This window comes from Myxocyprinus asiaticus, chromosome 49, assembly GCF_019703515.2.
Source record: "Myxocyprinus asiaticus isolate MX2 ecotype Aquarium Trade chromosome 49, UBuf_Myxa_2, whole genome shotgun sequence".
Classification (NCBI taxonomy): Eukaryota; Metazoa; Chordata; class Actinopteri; order Cypriniformes; family Catostomidae; genus Myxocyprinus; species Myxocyprinus asiaticus.
In genome coordinates, this window is record NC_059392.1 from 19,361,675 (window position 1) to 19,371,193 (window position 9,519).

Here is a 9,519-nt window from a genome sequence, read left to right on the forward strand (position 1 = left end):
GAACTCCATAGTTAAAAGTGGATATACTTGGATATGACAACTGAACAGTCAATACTGGATGTGTGTGGATTATGACTATGGAAAAGGCCTTCGTCCTGAAGCTGAAGAAATCTAAAAAAGGATACTAAATTAATACTTGGCAACAAAGGTTACAAGAAGTTCAACTATACCTCTTCATACATTCCAGCTGTGGAGTACCATCATTTTTGGACACCTTGGTGACAGTGAAGCTGCTGATTTGGCGTATTATATAAGCAAAACCTAAAAGCAAAAAAACAAACAAAACAAATTGGATGTCTAAAAATCTGTACACACACATCAGCCAGATTTCTCAAGGAGAAATACTGTCCTGACATCAGTCAAGCTCCTGAAAGGTGGAATTAGATGAAGAAAACAAGAGGAAAACAAGGCACACGAAACAAACAATGTTGCTCTCACCACATTTACATCAAGCCCCACTGGGGGACACAACAATGGCTTCAGCAAGGCCGTAGCATGTCTAAACGTTGCTAGATCTCTCTCTGCCCTGTTGGGTCGTGCTCAACCAGCAAAAGTCGAAACAATTGAAGTTTTATATTTTCCATTGAGCTCAGCAGTCAGACGTGCAAGCGGTCGGACTTGTATATAAAAGCTCAGGCGGTTATACTGTCAGCTATTACCCCAGAATGTGACTGTGTTTGATGAATGAATGTGCCGGTATTTAGGAAGCTAAAATTGTTGCTATGGTGCTTCGGTGAGGAGTGTTACTGGTTGAGGTACTGTTCTGATGTTCTCAGTGGATGTTTTGGTGCCTGTATCCGGTGAAATTGTGACAGAAGAATCCTTCTCATTTAGTCTGTTCTTGAGAGATTATCGAAATTGCGCAGAGGGCACGATGTAGACCCAGTTTAAATCTGAAGGCTTTTTCGCATTTTCCACATTGTTTTGTGCATAATCTGTGGATTGGATTTGATCACTGAGCTGAGAGTGATTCACTCCGATAGAGCACAACAGTGCTCGCCCACTTTTTCAGCTGTCTAAGCTCCAGAAGTATGTTTCCCATTAATTTTCTCCATTGAGTTTTATAAAATCCAAGTTCTAAGCCATGAACCAAAACAACCAGTTCCGAGGTGAATCACATTACAAACTTTGATTTGAAGTAAAAACTTTTTTGAAAATCGAGCAAAAAGACAAAGGTACAAGAATATGTACTTAATGTCTTTTTTGAAGGAATGAACTACATTCCCATGAAGCATTGCGAATTACATAATTGATTTGAATAATGATGGAAAAAATAAAACTATTGATTTAAAGTTGTAAATTTAAAAAAATCAGATATATACAAATTTATAAGTAGTATGAGATTGTAGGGAGACCGATTCGATTGTGTCATTCACAGTGCGTCATGGGAGTGGGCGGTAACTGCAAAGCTCTTTGGCGTGATTCTCTGATTGGTGGATCATTTCCCTTCAGGATTCACAGGTAATGTAGTTTTTCACCAGAAATTATGCTATTAAACACAATATTTAGAAAATGATGAAGAAATATCACGGACTGATGGTTTCAATGGAAGCATATTGGTTAACAGCTTCGGAGCTCACGGTAGGTCTGTCTTTATAAGTTTTGAAGTTATCGCTGAGAATCAATTTGCCTATAGAGAAAAGGAATGGGATTTTCACTTTTCTTCAGACTGTTGTGGTCTAATGGTAGCTGAGAGCATTATGATATTAGGCAAAAAATGTCACAACCATGCAAACAGGCAAGGGGTAGAAAATGTTGTAAAAGTTATGGATTCGAACTCCTTGGAATTCTGCGGAATTTCAGTTCCATTTAAGCTTGGTGATAATGTTAGCAGGTCGACTTTATGTGATCTTTTATAAAGTCTAGCTATGGAGTTTCCAAGTTTATAATTCATAAAAGTTGATGGGAAATACTGTGACATGCTATACTCTATGTAAAACTTTTTTTAAACAGCATTTTGCTAATTCTTTATAATTATTATGCATGCAGCTTTTATGATCTCATATTAATTAAGACTAAATTGAATACTTGCACTATTAAACATTCATTTGTCACACCACAGGACCATTTAAAATGAACTAGTGAAGGCAAAAACATTATTGAACATGGTGAAAAACTTGAACATCTTGACATCACATCTTGAACACAACAGTGACTGAGTATTGTTTAGGTGACTGGACATGAAGAGACAAATACATTGCGGAATTGAAATGTAAGATAAAATCTGTGCATTCAGTTATGTAAATGTACCAGACGTCATTCTGAAAACAATTCAGTTCAAAAATAAAATGTTAAATCTCCACAGTGCTGAATGAAGACAGGATAAAAAAAGAAAATGATGCCTATTTTTAGAACTATTATGATTATTTTAGCACTGTGACATTATTTTTATGACTTGAGCAAAGATAAGCCCCAACCCAAATGCTCATTACCATAATGGAAAATACACTCATTAAGGTAATACAGTAATGAATCTCTACTCACAAGAATATTTATTCAGATCAACAAGAATTCATTTCAGGAAAACAAACCCTACCATGATGCAAACTCACAGCTGTACTTTACAAATGTATTGTAGAATTTAATTAATATATTATTTTTCATATTACCATACTGAAAATTAGATTTATTTATTTATTGCTTTCCAGTAACTTGTCATGACCGTATCTCCTCAAAATCTTTTTTGTACTACCAAATACTACAATTATCTATAAATATTTTAATATTCACACACACAGACACACACACACACACACACACACACATATATATATATATATATATATATATATATATACCTTGATACCTCAAGAAGTTGTTTGAGAAAATGGCAAGAGTACATGTCTGCAAATTCTAGGCAAAGGGTGACTACTTTGAAGATGCTAAAATATAACACAGTTTTGATATATATATATATATATATATATATATATATATATATATATATATATATATATATATATATATATATATGATTTATTTTCAGTTGTTGTATAATCATATTTCCACAAATATTAAACTACAAATATGATTTTTTTTTTTTTTTATCCAATTACATTTATAAAAATTGGCATGAATTCAATTTCAGTCAGTACAACAAACTCTACCATAATGTATACTTAAAATTGTTATTTACAAATGTACTGTGCCAGACACAACCCAGTTTCTAAAACCAAAGTAAACATAATTTGATAGTATAAAATTTACAAGGCTTTGGCAATACTGAATTGTTTGCTTCCATGTTCTAAGATTGCCAATTTAGGTAAAAAAAAAATACTCAGGGAAAAACTATTAATTTGCCTTTAGTCTCTACATGCAAGTCAAACCAATATGGACACTCCACACCATTTCAGACAATATAATAAATACAAATAAATTGAATATATAAGAAAGAATGAATCTTGATGTAGGTACAACCACAGATATGTTATGGATTACAGAATCAATAACCATGACGCGTAAGTGATGCAAACACACTGGACTCATAAGTTCTGGTGCGTTCCAGGTTTCCCAAGGGGACGCTACTGAGAAGCTGGCTCACCAAGTCCCGACCCAGACTGCTGCTGCTTATCGCCGGCTTGAAGAGACCACAGGTCACCCTCATGCGGAGGAAAAGGATGAAGCGCACAAAAGTAGCAAAGGCCACGTAAGCGGTAAATATGGTTATTGTTGCATGTCAGTGTGAGCTCTTAAACTCAACATCAAACAAATCTTCTGTCTTCCACTAATAATAACTTCCATGACACAGTAAATCAAATTTAGACGTTACAACAAGACATTGATTGATTTAACTGGATTTTGATTATACTGTGTGTCATGAAATTGTAATGAAGCAGGTATTCATTCCATGAAATGGAAATGTTGTTGGTTTAAACAGAAGACTGGTTGACTTGAACGAGAAATATGAGGGCATAAGTCGACACCCAAAACTGTGTGATTGAAAAACTGTTAATGATTACTTATTAAATCTGTTGAACTATTATTTTTACCAGTGCAGCAAATAAATTACCAGGCACTTTCCACAAATAAGGTCCAAAAAATTTATTTTTTAAAACATTAGAGGCACAAATACCTTTTTGTAAACTGTTAGATTTGATAAACTATTATCTAACGTAAAAGTAAATTTGCATGAAAAGTAGCGAGTTTTAAAGATTTAAAATGTCTGTATAAAATGAATATTTAGGTCTGCCCCACCTCTTTACCTTTTCGACTGTATCAAACAATTACAATTATACAACAATTCCATAATAATTTGGTGAATTGATATTTTATTAATTGTTGGTTGTAAAAAACTATTTTTAATTATCTAAATGTAATTAACCAAAAGCAGAATGTTAGCTACGTCCCACATTTTTTTACCTAACCCTATAACTCATGCTTTTCCCCATATTATACATTCAACATAGTCCCATGACAACTCATCATAATTTGTGCAAGATGGTGAATCATAAGATATTGTACAAAGTCTCATGACAATCTGTACTAATTTGTACAAGATGGCAAAATCACAAGATATCATACAGAGCCTCATCACAACTTGTACTAATTTGTATAAGATAACGAAATTCTAAGTTATAATTTGAAGTCTCATAAAAACTCGTAATAATTCGTCCGAGATGGTGAAATCGTAAGATATTTTATGAACTCTCATGAAAACTCATAATAATTCATCTGAGATTGCAAAATCGTAAGATATCGTATGAAGTCTTATGACAACTCGTTATAATTGGTACGAGATGGCGAAATATTAAGATATTATATAAAGTCTCAAAACAACTCGTAATAATTCATTGGAAATGGTGAAATCGGAAGATATCATATGAAGTCTCATGACAACTCTTAATAGTTCGTCCGAGATTGCAAAATGATAAGATATCATATGAAGTCTCATGACAACTCGTAATAATTCATAAGAGATTGTGAAATCGTAAGATATCGTATGAAGTCTCATGACAACTCGTAATAATTTTTCAGAGATTGCGAAATCTTAAGATATTGTATGAAGTCTCATGACAACTCATAATAATTCGTACAAGATGGCGAAATCTTAAGATATTATACAAAGTCTCTTGGCAACTCGTAATAATTCATTCAAGATGGTGAAATCGTAAGATATCGTATGAAGTCTCATGACAATTCGTAATAATTTGTACGAGATGGCGAAATATTAAGATATTATACAAAGTCTCATGACAACTCGTAATAATTCATTGGAGATGGTGAAATCATAAGATATCGTATGAAGTCTCATGACAACTCGTAATAATTTGTCCGAGATTGTGAAATTGCAAGATATCGTATGAAATCTCATGACAATTTGTAGTAATTTGTACGAGATGGCGAAATATTAAGATATTATACAAAGTCTCATGACAACTCGTAATAATTCATTGGAGATGGTGAAATCATAAGATATCGTATGAAGTCTCATGACAACTCGTAATAATTTGTCCGAGATTGTGAAATCGCAAGATATCGTATGAAGTCTCATGACAATTTGTAATAATTTGTACGAGATGGCGAAATATTAAGATATTATACAGAGTCTCATGACAACTCGTAATAATTCATTGGAGATGGTGAAATCATAAGATATCATATGGTCTCATGAAAACTCGTAATAATTCGCCTGAGATTGTGAAATCGTAAATATATCATACGGAGTCACATGAGAACTTGTAATAATTCATAAAAGATGGCAAAATCATAACATATCTTATGGAGTCTCTTGACAACTCATAATAATTAGTCAGAGATGCTGAAATTGTAAGATATCGTACAGAGTCTCATGACACATCTGAATAATTTTTCCAAGATTGTGAAATCGTAAGATATTATACAAAGTCTCATGACAACTCGTAATGCTTAATTAAAATAAAATTGTGTTTACCAAAAGCAGAATGTTAGCTACGTCCCACATTTTGCACACAACCCTATTACAGCATGCTTTTCCCCATATTTTCCAACATGCAACATAGGCCCATGACAACTCGGAATAATTTGAACGAGATGACGAAATCGTAAGATATCGTACAAAGTCTCAGGATAACTCGTAGTAATTTGTACGAGATGGCAAAATCGTAAGACATCATACAGAGAGTCTCATCACAACTTGTAATAATTTGTACGAAATGACAAAATTGTAAGATATCGTAAAAAGTCTCATGACAACTTGTAATAATTTGTCTGAGATTGCGAAATCATAAGATATCATATGGAGTCTCATGACAATCTGTAATAATTCGTCCAAGATTGTGAATGGTGAAATTGTAAGATATTATACAAAGTCTCATGACATCTCGTAGTAATTAATTAAAATAAAATGTAATTAACTAAAAGCAGAATGTTAGCTACGTCCCACATTTTGCACACAACCCTATAACAGCATGCTTTTCGCCATATTGAACATTCAACATCGTCCCTTGTTCACTTGTAATAACACTCGAAATAATTAGTACGAAATTACGAAATCCTAAAATATCGTACAAAGTCTCAGAACAACTCAAGATGGCGGAGTCATAAGAAATTGTATGATATCTTGGGATTTCTCCATCTCATACGAATTATGATGAGTTGTCATGTGTCTATGTTGGACATATTTCAATATTTTGTATTGCATGATTAAATATGGAATATGTAACACAATTTGTTCACTGATGTTTCCTTTCATAAAATAACGTTTTGGATAGGAAGTTAGTGAAAAGTTGATGTCTGTATCTTATTGATTTGAAATTATGTTTGTTGATTGGTCGGTCTCTATTGGAATAAAAGTCGTATTGCAAAACGTACTGCAAATCTCAAGTATTTCAAATAAAATAAATGTAAAACAAAACCAGTCATATAATATTTAGTTTCACACCCTGAGGTGGACAAACAACATTTTCTGAAGCTTAAGCACCTCATTTCACTTGCCTTATTTTGTACCCTATCCATGAAAAGTGCCACCAAAATATAATAAATTATGCAATGAGATGTTGTTTTAGACGGTTGACAATCCTGGAGCCATTCAAAAGAAAGACCCATTTAAAAAAGAGCCAAATCTCACATGCATTCTGTTCTGTTGCAGAACCTGCAGTCGAATGCCACATTTCACTTGAGTTGTTGAGACAGAGAGAGACCACGCATGCTGCCGAGATGGACGCAAATCAAGAAACAGAGAAACTACATTACCCATATCTACCTAACTTACGAACTAAACGCCTAAGCAAATCCAGAAGGGGTTCAGAATTTGCTGTGAAAATGAGGGATCTTCCACAAAGATCCAGACCCCCCGACTAAAATCTGGAGCATCACACTGACATTTGTTCATTCTTCTCTCAAATACACATCTGTCATGCTTCAATACACTACACTGCGTGTCACTACATTATTGCTATCATTATTCTTTTAAGTGCCTTTGGTTGACAGTGCTTTTACTGTGTTCTGTGGTCAGGATTTCAGGGATCTTTATTTTTTGATGACAAATGATGTGCGTAAAAAAAAAAAAAAAAAAAAAAAAAAGATGTATAGATGCTGTAAGCTAGCAAAACAGTAGGTTTTACATACTGTTGATCCGGTCAGACTGACCTTATGTCTGTCCTGATAAGGAGTAAAACAATTACAACAACCTTCCCCAATAGTTTTTATCACACTTCAAACTTCTTTCTTGGACAATATTTTAAAAACCAACATTTTAAAAAATTATTGTCTATCATCATAATAATATGAGTACTTTTTATTTTATTTTTTCATTTCAAAACAAATTTTTAAGATGTTATTTGACAATTCCTGTCAATAATATATTGATTGTAAGTTAGTAATTAACATTTTAAGAAAGAACACAATGTTTTCCACTAATTGTTAGGATGAATCTCTTGTAGCCCGTTAAAGTCTGGATCATATTTGATCTAAAATAATTTATAAATTAAATTTTTTTAAATTCCATTCATAAAATCAAGCAATGAAATCTTAAGACTATTAAGATTTTTTGCACTGTGACATTTCTTTACAGTAAAATTAGTGTAATACAATGATTGTTTTTAAGGCAGTACAACAAAAGCATTTGTCTTAAGATGGTTATTTATATCTTCAGCTTTAGTGTGTCAGTAGGAAATATAAATGTTAGACTCACAAACATTACTTTTGCAAATAGAAATTATTAGAATAGAAGAACAGGGAGCCCTGCAACAGATGTCATGGCCCCCACAAAGCCCCCCACTGAACATCGTGTCAGTCTGGGATTACATAAAGAGACAGAAGCAATTGAGACAGCCTACATAGATAGAAGAACTGTGGTGAATTCTCCAAGAAGCTTGGAACATCCTGTCTGCCAACAACCAAGAAAAACTGTGTCCAGGTGTACCTAGGAGAATGGGTGCTGTTTGAAAGGCAAAGGTTGTCACACCGAATATTAATTTAGCTTTTATTATATTTACTGGACTTTGTATGATGTTAATTGATAAATGAAAACTATTTATGGCATTATTTTTGAAGACATCCTCACTATGCAACATTTTTCACAAGTGCCTAAAACTTTTGCACAGTACTGTATATATATATATATATTACGGTAATGAGATTGAGATTTTTTGCATTACGTACTTAAAATTTTGTGGGAAATATGTTTAATTGTCGTGAAAATAGTTACAATACAAAAAAATCATAATATGCTTAAATGTATGCTTCACTTCTTTCTTATTAATTATAATTTCTTATAATAATTTATTTCACCCCAAAACAAAAGAAAAAACAAAGAAATTATGTTTTCCATAATGAAACTTTTATTTAGGACCAGTACAATTGTTTATGTTATGACATTACTTTAAAATCAAAGTAACAGGAATGTTTTACAGTAAAAGTACTGTAAACAAAAAAATGTTTTTAAGGTAGTACGACAAATATCACTGATGTACAAATATTTTACAATTTAAATAATATATTATTATTCATTAAATACATTATGGTAATAACAATTTATTTATTTTTTGCATTAAAGTAATGAGATTTCGGGGAAAATGTGTTTAATTGTCATGAAAATGCAATTACAATGAAAAAAATCTTAAAAGTCTTAAAAATAGGCTTCATTCTCTATATTGAAAAATATATATTTTATAATTATAATATGTCTTTATATATATATATATATATATATATATATATATATATATATATATATATATATATATATACACACACACACACACTGATCAGCCACAACATTAAAACCACCTGCCTAATATTGTGTAGGTCCCCCTCATGCCCCCAAAATTGTGCCAGTTCTAAAGACTGTTGTGTGTAAAATCCCAGGAGATCAGCTGTTACAGAAATAATCAAACCAGCCCATCTGGCACCAACAATCATGCCACGCAGACTGAGATCACATTTTTTTCCTCATTCTGATGGTTGATGTGAACATTAACTGAAGCTCCTGACCCGTATCTGCATGATTTTATGCACTGCACTGCTGCCACACAATTGGCTGATTAGATAATCGCATGGATGATTGTTGGTGCCAGATGGGCTGGTTTGAGTATTTCTGTA

The 9,519-nt window shown here is 32.7% G+C and overlaps 1 long non-coding RNA gene across 1 annotated transcript; it reads left to right on the top strand.

Moving 5' to 3' along the window:
• The first annotated feature begins 612 nt into the window (after nt 1-612).
• Nucleotides 613-3,644, top strand: LOC127438165 (uncharacterized). Its single transcript, XR_007896659.1, has 3 exons — nt 613-755; nt 2,063-2,212; nt 3,506-3,644. It is a non-coding gene; the product is annotated as an uncharacterized LOC127438165 (long non-coding RNA).
• The last annotated feature ends 5,875 nt before the right edge of the window (nt 3,645-9,519 follow it).